This window comes from Dendrobates tinctorius, unplaced genomic scaffold (assembly GCF_039654945.1).
Source record: "Dendrobates tinctorius isolate UK_male_01 unplaced genomic scaffold, ASM3965494v1 ptg000019l, whole genome shotgun sequence".
Lineage (NCBI taxonomy): Eukaryota > Metazoa > Chordata > Amphibia > Anura > Dendrobatidae > Dendrobates > Dendrobates tinctorius.
This window is the reverse complement of record NW_027361687.1, coordinates 26,600,123-26,610,736: the sequence shown is the minus strand read 5'-3', so window position 1 is coordinate 26,610,736 and position 10,614 is coordinate 26,600,123. Positions and strand designations below refer to the sequence as shown.

Below are 10,614 nucleotides of genomic sequence, written 5' to 3'. Positions count from 1 at the left end.
CTGCTATTAAAGCCAGAATTGAGCCCTTCTTTTCTTCACTCAAGACTTTTCTTTTCAATTCCTATGGCATGGCTAAAAGTTATTTTTTCATTCTTATTACTTTTGGGATATTACTAGCACTTGTTTGGCCATCCAGCTTGTCTTATTGGAAGAGGATTGTGAACACCACAGCAGGGTTTTTTATACTTTACTTCGTTAAATAAGATTTGGTTCAGGTGATCACCTAATCAGAAGCACATTAAGTAGAATGAGGTGTACTCTGGTTGGAATTCAACTGACACTGGAATGGAATAGCTGTCAGACATGTAGAGAAGCTGATTTTTATAAAACTGTGCAGTGGGCTCTTAATTTTTGCCAGAGCTGTATATAGTTATTTATTTTTAGAACTTCCGCAGCAATTTGTTAAAAAATGATAAGTTGGACACCCCCATAAAGGTAAGATATCAGTATGCTGTCTTCTCTAATGGCAGCATAAAGTCGTGATCATCACTCTGATTGTCTTTGGAGATTATGAGGCCAATTGATTAAAGATTTTACTCCACAAAAGTGATTCAAATTGGCATTTTTTTGCCTTTATTTTATTTCCGCTGCTTCTCTTAGAATTTAGATTTTCTATTAAATCAGAGATGTGAGTCTTTTTATTTAGTGCTAATTTTGATGGTCTTTATTAAGTAGGATTCCTCGGGGGCGTGTATTTAGAAATATCTGTATAACTACACTGTAAGTCGTGCCCCCTTGGTAAAACCATACAAATTAGCACTAAGAAGGCCCTTATCTCTTGAATTGTATGACGGGTTTAAATCCTACAAAAAACAGAATACTTAGGGGAGAAGCAGGAATAAAATGAGAGCAATATCTAGACACATTTACTCTTTACAGGTCCTCTTTACAAACCTGTGTTTAACCCTCCTGGATAACTTGATGCCTTGTTTGAGTCTAACAGTAAAAAAAAAATATATAAATGTATACAATGTAGCATTTATACAGTAATGACTTTCCATGCCGTTTTATACATAATAAACAAGTAAATAAAGTAAATGGATGATCTTTTATCATATCGCAGAACCATGTATAGCAGCTATATATATATATATAAAAAAAAAGGAAAAAGTGACTGACTTGGTGGGACGAGGTGTCCACGCTCAGCATATTAGGCTGCCTGTGCCATTGGCCGACCGCCCAGAAAAAGCCTTTGTAATCAAAACATGATCTTGTACGCTATGCAACCAGTGCAGAGTTGCCGTCTGATGCCTCCACCGCCTCAGCTCTGCTTGGAATAGACCCAGCCTCACCGCTGATGTCCAAAATGCAGTAAAGTGTGAGTGTTCCCTTTGCGTGGTCTTTTCGTTAGGGTAGCAGCAATTCGTCATGTGTCACTGTCCCCTATATGAGCGTTGGATGTAACATATAGTAGGGTATAGTCATGTTCGGTGCATCTTCATTAGTTCTTGCTTTTCTTTTATCCTGACCTTTAGTCTGCTGTGCTTCTAGTATAGCTTTTTTTTCCCCCATAGGCTTTAATCTCTTGAGTTGCCCTTTAAATCTAAGTCCCAAAATGCTAAGTATGAAGTTACGCTCCACAGCCCCGCATATGGCGTTACTATTCCTGAAGAGAGCATTACAGTGGAGACGACACTCATCGCAGGGCGAGGAAGCAGCGTCGGCATGTAACGAGAGAGGTGCACAGTGCCTCACATTACATAATGTGTGTTCTCTTCATTTCATGGCACAATCATAGGTTACTTCACTAATGATCGAGCTCCTATAACCCAACTAATAACACAGTCACCGCCTCCAGTTCTCTCTTTATGTTCATCTGCTATAATGTCATAATCGTTTCATCCATCTCATCGTACGTTGAAAGGTTTCATGGAATATTCTGAGGACAGACATATTCAAAGATTACTTGTCAGCAAACTTCCTGCTACTTTTTACCACTTTAAGGAGTTGTCCGGTGACCGACAGACAGAACGGCGTACTTTTATACCTGATATGTGGAGCACCGCCGATCCATTAATTCCCTATGGGGCTGCCGAACACTCTATGTGCCATAGAGAATTAATGGAGCGGGGGAGTTGGGCATTCAACTGCCGTGCCATTTTGGAACTGGGATAAAAGTTCTGCCTTGGTGATAAAAACTCCCAGATCACATATTCTATGCATCGTTTATAATTTGCTTATAGCCCCTTTAAAGTGGACCTGTCACTTAGCATTAATATATACGTTTTTTACCTGGTATAAATGCCACTGTTTTCCTGAATTTGGCAATGGTTATTTTTTGTCCTTCTCTATTCTTCTCCATTCCTGAGATATGGCCTTGGGTCGCCCTCCCAGGGCCGTGGGGTACTCGGTACCGGGCCGGTGTCGGCGGGATGTGTCACAGCAGCGGTGAACCGGTCCGTGGCCCTGGGCGCCCAATTAATAGGGGGAGTTGTTTGAATGGTGGAATGTAGTTAGATGAATAGTTCGTGACGCCACCTGTGGTGTTCAGCAGGTGAGATGTTAGGCCGACGCTGCATGCAGATCCTCTGGGGCTGGTGGTGTGTTGCAGCCAAGATGGCGAAGCTCCCCACAGGTGGAGCTGTAGCCCCAGGGCAGTATAGATGTAGGGGTAGAGGAGAGGCGCAGGCAGTGTAGAAGCTGGTACCCAGATGAAGCGGTGCTGGGTGCGCTGGCGCAAGAATCAATGGAGGACACCAGGGCTTGTAGTTCCAAAGTTTTACTCACAGTCTGTAGTACACACAGGTGCCTGCCTCCGTGCCGTGTCCTCCGGGTCAGGGACTCAGCCAACCTCCAGGCAAGATGGAATGCTCCCTTCCAACACTCCGCCAATATGTGCCTTTCCGAACGTCTCCTCTATAGCGCCTTTAAGTGTGAAGTACTCCCAGTACTGAGTTACACTGGAGTGCCTCCTGACAGAAGTTCCCAAGAACTCTGCTTGTACGGCAGACAGCTGTAGCCTGCTTCGGGGACCCCTTACTCCTGAGTCCCGGCTCACTATCCAAGTTGCTGTTGTGCCCCCAAGTCTTAGATGGGAGTAGTGCATTTACAGCCCACTACTCCACCGGTGTGTGCTGCAGAACCATTAGTGTCCGTACAACCTCGGGGACCGGGCCCCGGCCTTGCGCTTAGAACTTCTAGGCAGGGTTCTTCCTCTAACCCACGTCCTCTGTGTTCCCTTTTACTCCTATGTTCCGTACTTGTCTTTCTTCCTTATGGAAGCTCAGGCTTCAGTTCAATGTCTTACCCGCCCGCCGCCGCCTTTACTTACCTGCATTCGCCGCGCCGCTCTGTGCCCGCCTCCTCTTCCTTCTCCTCCGTCCAGCGTGTGCCAGCTTCCTGCGGGCGCCTTAAGCCGCGGGCGCGCGCTCTGCAGATCTTTTAACCCAGCAGCGCCGCCCAGCGGTCTGAGCGCCCAATCAGCCGACTTCTGCAGGGTATATCAGGCGTCTGCAACATGGTGGAGACGCCTGATTATCGTGTGGACTTCCGTGCGGTATCCTGGCCTGGGTGTTTAGGGGTTTCTCCCCTTCTCACTCCTTACATTCCTCTGCCCAGTCCTGTACTCCGTGCCTCTGCCCAGTCCTGTACTCCGTGCCTCTGCCCAGTCCTGTACTCCGTGCCTCTGCCCCGTCCTGTACTCCGTGCCTCTGCCCAGTCCTGTACTCCGTGCCTCTGCCCAGTCCTGTACTCCGTGCCTCTGCTCCGTCCTGTACTCTGTGCCTCTGCTCCGTGCCTCTGCTCCGTCCTGTACTCCGTGCCTCTGCTCCGTCCTGTACTCCGTGCCTTCGTCCTGTGCTCCAGTGCCCAGTCCTACACTCCGCTGCCCAGTCCTGTGCTTCGTGTCTCCGCCCCGCACTCCGTGTCTCCATCCTGTACTCCAGTGCCCAGTCCTATACTCCAGTTCTCAGTCCGGCACCCTCCACTCAGTCCTTCGAGCCGCCCCTCTTGGTTCTAGCAGTCGCGGTATCTGTCTTCTGAGGGTCTGCCCCTAACGGCCCCTGTATAGGGGTCGGCCCCACCTGGCGCGCTCACCCCTGGGAGCTCCAGTGCCGCGATCCAGAGGGTCCACTCTCGGACGTAACCTATCTTGTTATCTCAGCATAATCAGGCCATGGACCCTGCTAGCGCCTCAGCGGCCACCCAAAAAGAATTGCTCTTTTTGCGTGAAAATCAGACTAGAATAATGTCTTTTATGAAGTCCATGGACACCCGCCTTTCCGCCTTACAAACCACCGACCTGGGGAACGCCCCGTTGCTAGCAGGACTCCAGCAGGAGCTCGCGCAGCAGCGTGACGCCCAATCCCACATTCTTAGCTACATGGCGTCCGTGGACGACCGACTCCAATCGCTACAGTCCTCTGCTGCCGCTTCTGCCCTACCTCGGGATCCCCTATCCCATCCTCCACCACGCTTGGGGAAACCTCCCAGGTTTAGCGGTGACCCCAAGTTGTGTCGGGGGTTTTTGAACCAGTGCCGTTTGCACTTCGAGCTCCTGCCTCAGCAATACCCCTCGGATCGGGCCAAGGTAGCTTTCATTGTGTCCCATTTAGAGGGAGAGGCCTTAGACTGGGTAAATCCCCTCTGGGAGAAAGATGACCCGGTGGTATCTAGCATCCACAACTTCCTGGATACTTTCCGCAGGGTATTTGATGAGCCTGGCCGTGTGGCCTCCACCACGGAGGCTCTTTTCAATCTTCGCCAAGGCTCCCTCACCGTCGGTCAATATGCTATCCGCTTCCGGACCCTGGCCTCTGAACTGGGGTGGAATAACGAGGCTTTGGTTGGGGCCTTTTGGAGGGGACTCTCGGGTAAAATAAAGGATGAGCTGGCTGGCCGGGACACCCATACCACTCTGGAGGATCTCATATCCCTAGCTACTCGTATTGATTTACGGTTCCAGGAACGCTCCCGGGAGTCAGTTAGGGAGAAGAGATCTTTTCGGTTATACCAGGCGCCCATTCCCCGCTCTCCAGCATCTTCCAGTAATTCCACCCCTGAGCCCATGCAAGTAGACCGTGTGAGGTTGTCAGAGCAGGAACGCAGGGAGAGAAGGACACAGGGCCTTTGCCTTTATTGTGGCGGGGCTAACCATTTTGTGCGCACGTGCCCAGTGCGGCCGGGAAACACCTCCGCCTAGGCCAGGTAAGAGAGGCCTCCCTAGGTGACACCGATTCCTCTCTACCCCTTACTATTTCGGCTTTAATTGTTTCAGGTCAGGAGCGCAGATCTGTGGAGGCGTATGTGGACTCGGATGCGGCTGGTAACTTCATCCGGCTCAAGGAAGTGGACCAGCTGCGAATTCCGGTTGTGACGTTAGAGAGTCCGCGCTCCATCGCTTCCGTGGATGGCAAACCGCTACCTGAACCTATCACCATGGTCACTCTTGAGGTGGAGATAAAAGTTGGAGCTCTTCACCGAGAAAAAATTGCCTTTTATGTTTTGCCCAGTTTGTCTCATGCCGTGCTCCTCGGCTTACCCTGGCTTCGTCTACACGAGCCCGTTCTAGACTGGTATTCTGGGGAGATCCTCCGTTGGGGACACTTCTGCCATAAACGCTGTCTGTTGCCGGTATCTCGCCCCAGTCCGCAGCAAGCTCCTATCGATCTTCCTGGGCTTCCTACGGCTTACCACTCGTTTGCCGACGTCTTCAGTAAGAAGGAGGCTGAGATTCTACCGCCGCATCGTGCCTATGACTGCCCTATTGAGCTGTTGCCAGGAGCTATCCCTCCCAGGGGAAGAATTTATCCCCTGTCGCCGGCAGAGACCGCGGCCATGTCTGAATATGTCCAGGAGAACTTGGCTCGGGTTTTATTCGGAAGTCATCTTCTCCTGCTGGAGCAGGATTCTTTTTCGTCCGGAAGAAAGACGGATCCCTTCGGCCATGTATTGACTACCGAGGCCTGAACAGTATCACGGTCAAGAATAGGTATCCCCTGCCGCTGATCCCAGAACTCTTTGACCGCTTGAGAGGGGCCCGGATCTTCACCAAATTGGATCTGCGGGGAGCCTATAACTTGATCCGAATCCGCTCCGGGGATGAATGGAAGACGGCCTTCAATACTCAGGACGGCCATTACGAGTATTTGGTTATGCCCTTTGGTCTCTGCAATGCCCCGGCGGTTTTTCAGGAGTTCGTTAATGAGATCTTCTGAGACCAACTCTACTCTTCTGTCGTGGTATACTTAGATGACATACTCATCTTTTCCCCCGACTTATCCACTCACAGAAAAAGTGTTCGGCTGGTTCTGCAACGTCTACGGGAGAAAAGACTCTACACCAAACTAGAAAAGTGTCTGTTCGAGCAGTCCTCGTTGCCTTTCCTAGGGTATATCATCACGGACTCCGGAATAATGAAGGATCCCGAAAAATTGGCTGCCGTGCTCAAGTGGCCACGTCCGGTTGGAGTAAAAGCGATCCAGCGGTTCCTGGGTTTTGCGAACTATTACAGACAGTTCGTTCCCTTCTTCTCCTCGGTAACCAAGCCCATCTCTGCCCTGACCAGGAAGGGGACCAAACCAAATGCCTGGACTCCAGAGACTGAAGAGGCCTTTCTTGCTTTGAAGCAGTCCTTTGCTACCGCCCCGATTCTACATCGACCGTTGGTCAATAGGCCCTTCATCCTAGAAGTGGATGCCTCTTCTACTGGTGCGGGAGCGGTGCTTTCTCAGCGGACGACTTCTGGTCAAGTGGTACCATGTGGATTCTTCTCTAGGTTGTTCTCTCCCGCAGAATGCAATTATGCCATTGGGGACCGGGAATTACTGGCCATTAAGATGGCCCTGGAGGAGTGGCGGTATCTTTTGGAAGGGGCGGTTCATCCATTCATAATCTTCACTGACCACAAGAACTTGGCATATCTTCAGTCCGCGCAAAGGCTCAACTCCAGGCAAGCCAGGTGGTCGCTATATTTCTCCCGGTTTGACTTCAAACTCCATTTTCGACCGGGGGACAGAAACATCAAGGCAGATGCTCTGTCCAGGTCCCTACAATCACCTGAGGTTGAGGAGGGTTCATCTCACATCATTGAGCCTGCCAAAATTGTCACCGTGGCGCCCGTGACGCTTTCTCCCATCCCGCCAGGCAAGACCTTCGTTCCACAGAATAAGAGATCTGAGGTCCTGGATTGGGGGCATTCTTCCAAGGTTGCGGGTCACGTCGGGGTCAAGAAAACCCTCAGCCTTCTTTCGCGCTACTACTGGTGGCCATCCCTTCGCCAAGATGTGACTGATTTTATAGCCTCCTGTACGGCTTGTGCTCTGAACAAGGTACCTAGAAGTCTGCCGTCCGGCCTGCTCCACCCTTTGCCTCCTCCTGAAGCCCCTTGGCGACAAATTGGTATGGATTTCATCACCGATCTTCCACATTCTTCCGGATGTACTACCATCTTAGTAGTGGTCGATCGGTTCTCCAAAATGGCCCATTTCATCCCTCTGCCCGGATTACCCACGGCATCTGAGCTGGCCAAGGTCTTCATACACCAGATCTTTAGGCTTCACGGACTCCCTCAACGAATTGTCTCCGATCGCGGAGTCCAATTTACCTCCCGTTTCTGGAGGGCACTCAGCAAGCTCATGGGTATATCTCTGGACTTCTCCTCTGCTTATCACCCTCAGTCCAATGGGCAAGTTGAGCGAATCAATCAGGTATTAACAGCCTACCTGCGTCACTTCTCGAACGCCCATCAAGACAACTGGGTGTCTCTTCTGCCGTGGGCAGAGTTTGCCCACAACAACCACCCCAGTGAGTCCACCACCAAAATGCCGTTCTTCGTGGTTTCCAGCCAGAACCCTGGTGTCCCACTACCTCTCCCTATGCCTTCTGGTGTTCCTGCAGCAGATGCCCTCGCCACCGAATTTTCTCAAGTCTGGAAGGAGACCAGAGAAGCTCTTGAAAGATCCAGTATCCGGATTAAAAGACATGCAGATAAGAGGCGCAGGGACCTTCCACCTTACCAACCTGGCGACAAAGTTTGGCTGTCAACTAAGTATATCCGTTTGAAGTTGCCTTCTTACAAACTGGGTCCTCGGTACATCGGCCCGTTCCAGGTCTTGGGACGCATTAATAACGTGGCTTATAAATTGAAGTTGCCGGCTTCGCTTCGGGTCCCTAACGCCTTCCATGTCTCGCTCCTTAAACCTGTTGTGCTGAATCGGTACTGCTCAGTGTCATGATTTGTAGTTTTGCCCTGTCCTGTATTTTGTATAATATGTCATGTAACTTTCCTCTGGTTGTATTTGCTGTAAATTAACCATGTCTCCTTCCCCCAATACTTTGCAATGTCTTGTGATGTACCTGGACCATAATCTAATTTAGGCTTGTGTCAACAGCTAGTGGAACTTTGGCTATTGTTTTCCTAAGCAGAAGATAACCTACAATACACATCCTATAGACTAAGTGGAGCCCTTACATTTCTAGACTCTTCTGATGGACCAAACCATTGAATAGTAGGTGTGACCCCTATCCCCCTTCAGATGGACTGATCCCAGGAGCCCTGACAATACATTCTTGCTTTAAGATCAGATGTGAGTTGGATGCTAAAAGAGAAGGACGAGGCTGTCTGAGGAAGCTTCGGCCTCTGTGTGATCGTGGTGGATTTCTGGGACTCTTAAAGGACTATGGTTTTGTGATCTGGCACAAGGATTGTCGGGAGGTGCCCCTGAATCAGTTTCCTGTGGACTTATTTTGGGACTCTGCAAATTACCTTCGTGTTGTTCCTGTTTTTTGGTCAATAAATCTGTTGGATTATTCCCAGGCCTGTTGTCCCTCCTTGCTCTGGAGAATACTCCCGTCACAAACTGGTTGGCAGCGCTGGGATCAGAGCAGAAGGAATGGAGGACAACGGCCCATCAACATCTGGAACCAGCACCGCAGAGTACAAGAACTGGACTGCGGTGAACCTACAAACAAAGGCCCATGAACTGGGAGTCAGCTACAAGGGACTCTCCAAGGAGCAGCTGATTGAGGCTTTGGAAGCAGTTCACCTGCAAGATGATGCTGAGGAAGGATCCTCACAGCAAAGAGAGGAAAGGCGGCAGTCGGAGGTAAATACCCAAAAAAGTCAGTGGGTTGTGTGGTACGAGGAGGAGATGGCCTTGCTGGGAGAAGAGGCTACCATAGAAGATAAGAGGGAGGTCATGCGCACAGCCAAGGAGAGGCAGCGCAGGATGGAGGAGAGGGCAATGCTGGAGAGGGAGATCACTTTGGAGGCAGCGAGAAGCTCCAGACAGACTGTACCCACAGCATCCCCCATGAGGGAACTCCCCAGAGTGTCCCGCAAAGACTTCAAGCCATTTAATGAGGCTTCCGGTGACATTGAGGGCTTCTTCCTGGACTTTGAGCATCAGTGTCGATTAATGGAAGTCCCGGAAAGGGAGCGCGTCCGGCATCTTGTGGGGCTCTTAGAGGGTGGAGCTGCCGCAGCCTATAGAGCTATGGACCCTCGGTTGAACTGTGAGTATGCGGAGATTAAACAGACTATTCTAGAACATTATGCTGTGACCCCAGACACTTACAGGACTCAGTTCCGTACTTTAGCCTGTGATGAGGAAGTGTCCTTCAAGATGTATGCTCACAAACTCAAACATATATGTCATCGCTGGCTGGAGGCAGAGGAGGCCATAACCTGGGAAACGTTCCTGCAGGTCATCCTAAAAGAGCAGTTTTATTTTAAGTGCCATGCTGAGATACGGGAATGGGTGCGTGAAAGGAGACCAGCAACAGTGGAGGAAGCTGCAGCTCTAGCTGATGAGGCTCTCACCATCAAGCCTCAGTGGAAAAAATTACTACTCAGGGAGAAAAACACTACCAGCCCCCCAACGCTGGCGGCCCCTGGTCCTTCTGCCTCCAATATTCACCATCCCACTAGACCATCAACTCATGGTGACCTTCGTGTGACTGTGCCTCGCATTACTCCTGCTCCACCTTTGGGACTAGGACGTGGAGGAAGAATCCCAGAGCGCAGATGCTATGGATGTGGGCAGCCCGGGCATATGCAATTCCAATGTCCAGGTGTACGGAGGCAGAACACCTACAGACCGCCTTTGCCTGTTCATTATCTACAGACCCCCTCACCTGGAGAAGAGATGGATTCAGTGCCTGATGACTTGCCAAGTGACTCTGATATCCTGGCTTCCCTACCAGGAGTCTATGGGGTGCGAGCCCCAGCCACCTGTTCTTCTGATCTTCAGCACAAACATCTACAGGAGGTCGTGCTGGATGGTCAAAAAGTTGTTGGCTTCCGTGACACTGGGGCTTTTCTCACCATAGCCGATCCCCGAGTAATTCAACCAGAAGCAATTCAAAAGGGACCAGGAATTGCCATTGAATTGGCTGGAGGTACCCAGAGATATATTCCAAGAGCGAGTGTGACCCTGGATTATGGCTTTGGGGCCAAACAATGCATGGTCGGTGTGATGAGCGGCCTCCCTGCAGACGTTTTTCTAGGAAATGATGTGGGGAATCTTCATTGCCACTTTGTCGGTGCGGTAACCCGAAGTCAAGCCAAGAGAGCAGCAAATGTGGACGTGTACAACCCATCCATGGAAATGAGGCCACCAGAACCGCCGTCACAGCCGGTGAGTGATTCTTCTTGTGGGGATAATATGAATGTTA

At 50.4% G+C, this 10,614-nt stretch overlaps 1 protein-coding gene across 5 annotated transcripts in view; it reads left to right on the top strand.

The window, feature by feature from the left end:
- Window positions 1-216: 216 nt before the first annotated feature.
- Window positions 217-10,614, top strand: part of CCDC9B (coiled-coil domain containing 9B) — a 138,668-nt gene continuing 128,270 nt past the window's right edge. For 3 of the 5 annotated variants that reach the window (XM_073566735.1, XM_073566737.1, XM_073566733.1), the window contains exon 1: window positions 1,220-1,318. The gene's annotated coding sequence lies outside the window, so the exon portion shown is untranslated. Of the gene's footprint in view, window positions 436-1,219; window positions 1,319-10,614 lie in introns of those variants that run through there. The other 2 variants (XM_073566734.1, XM_073566736.1) reach the window with 2 other exon arrangements.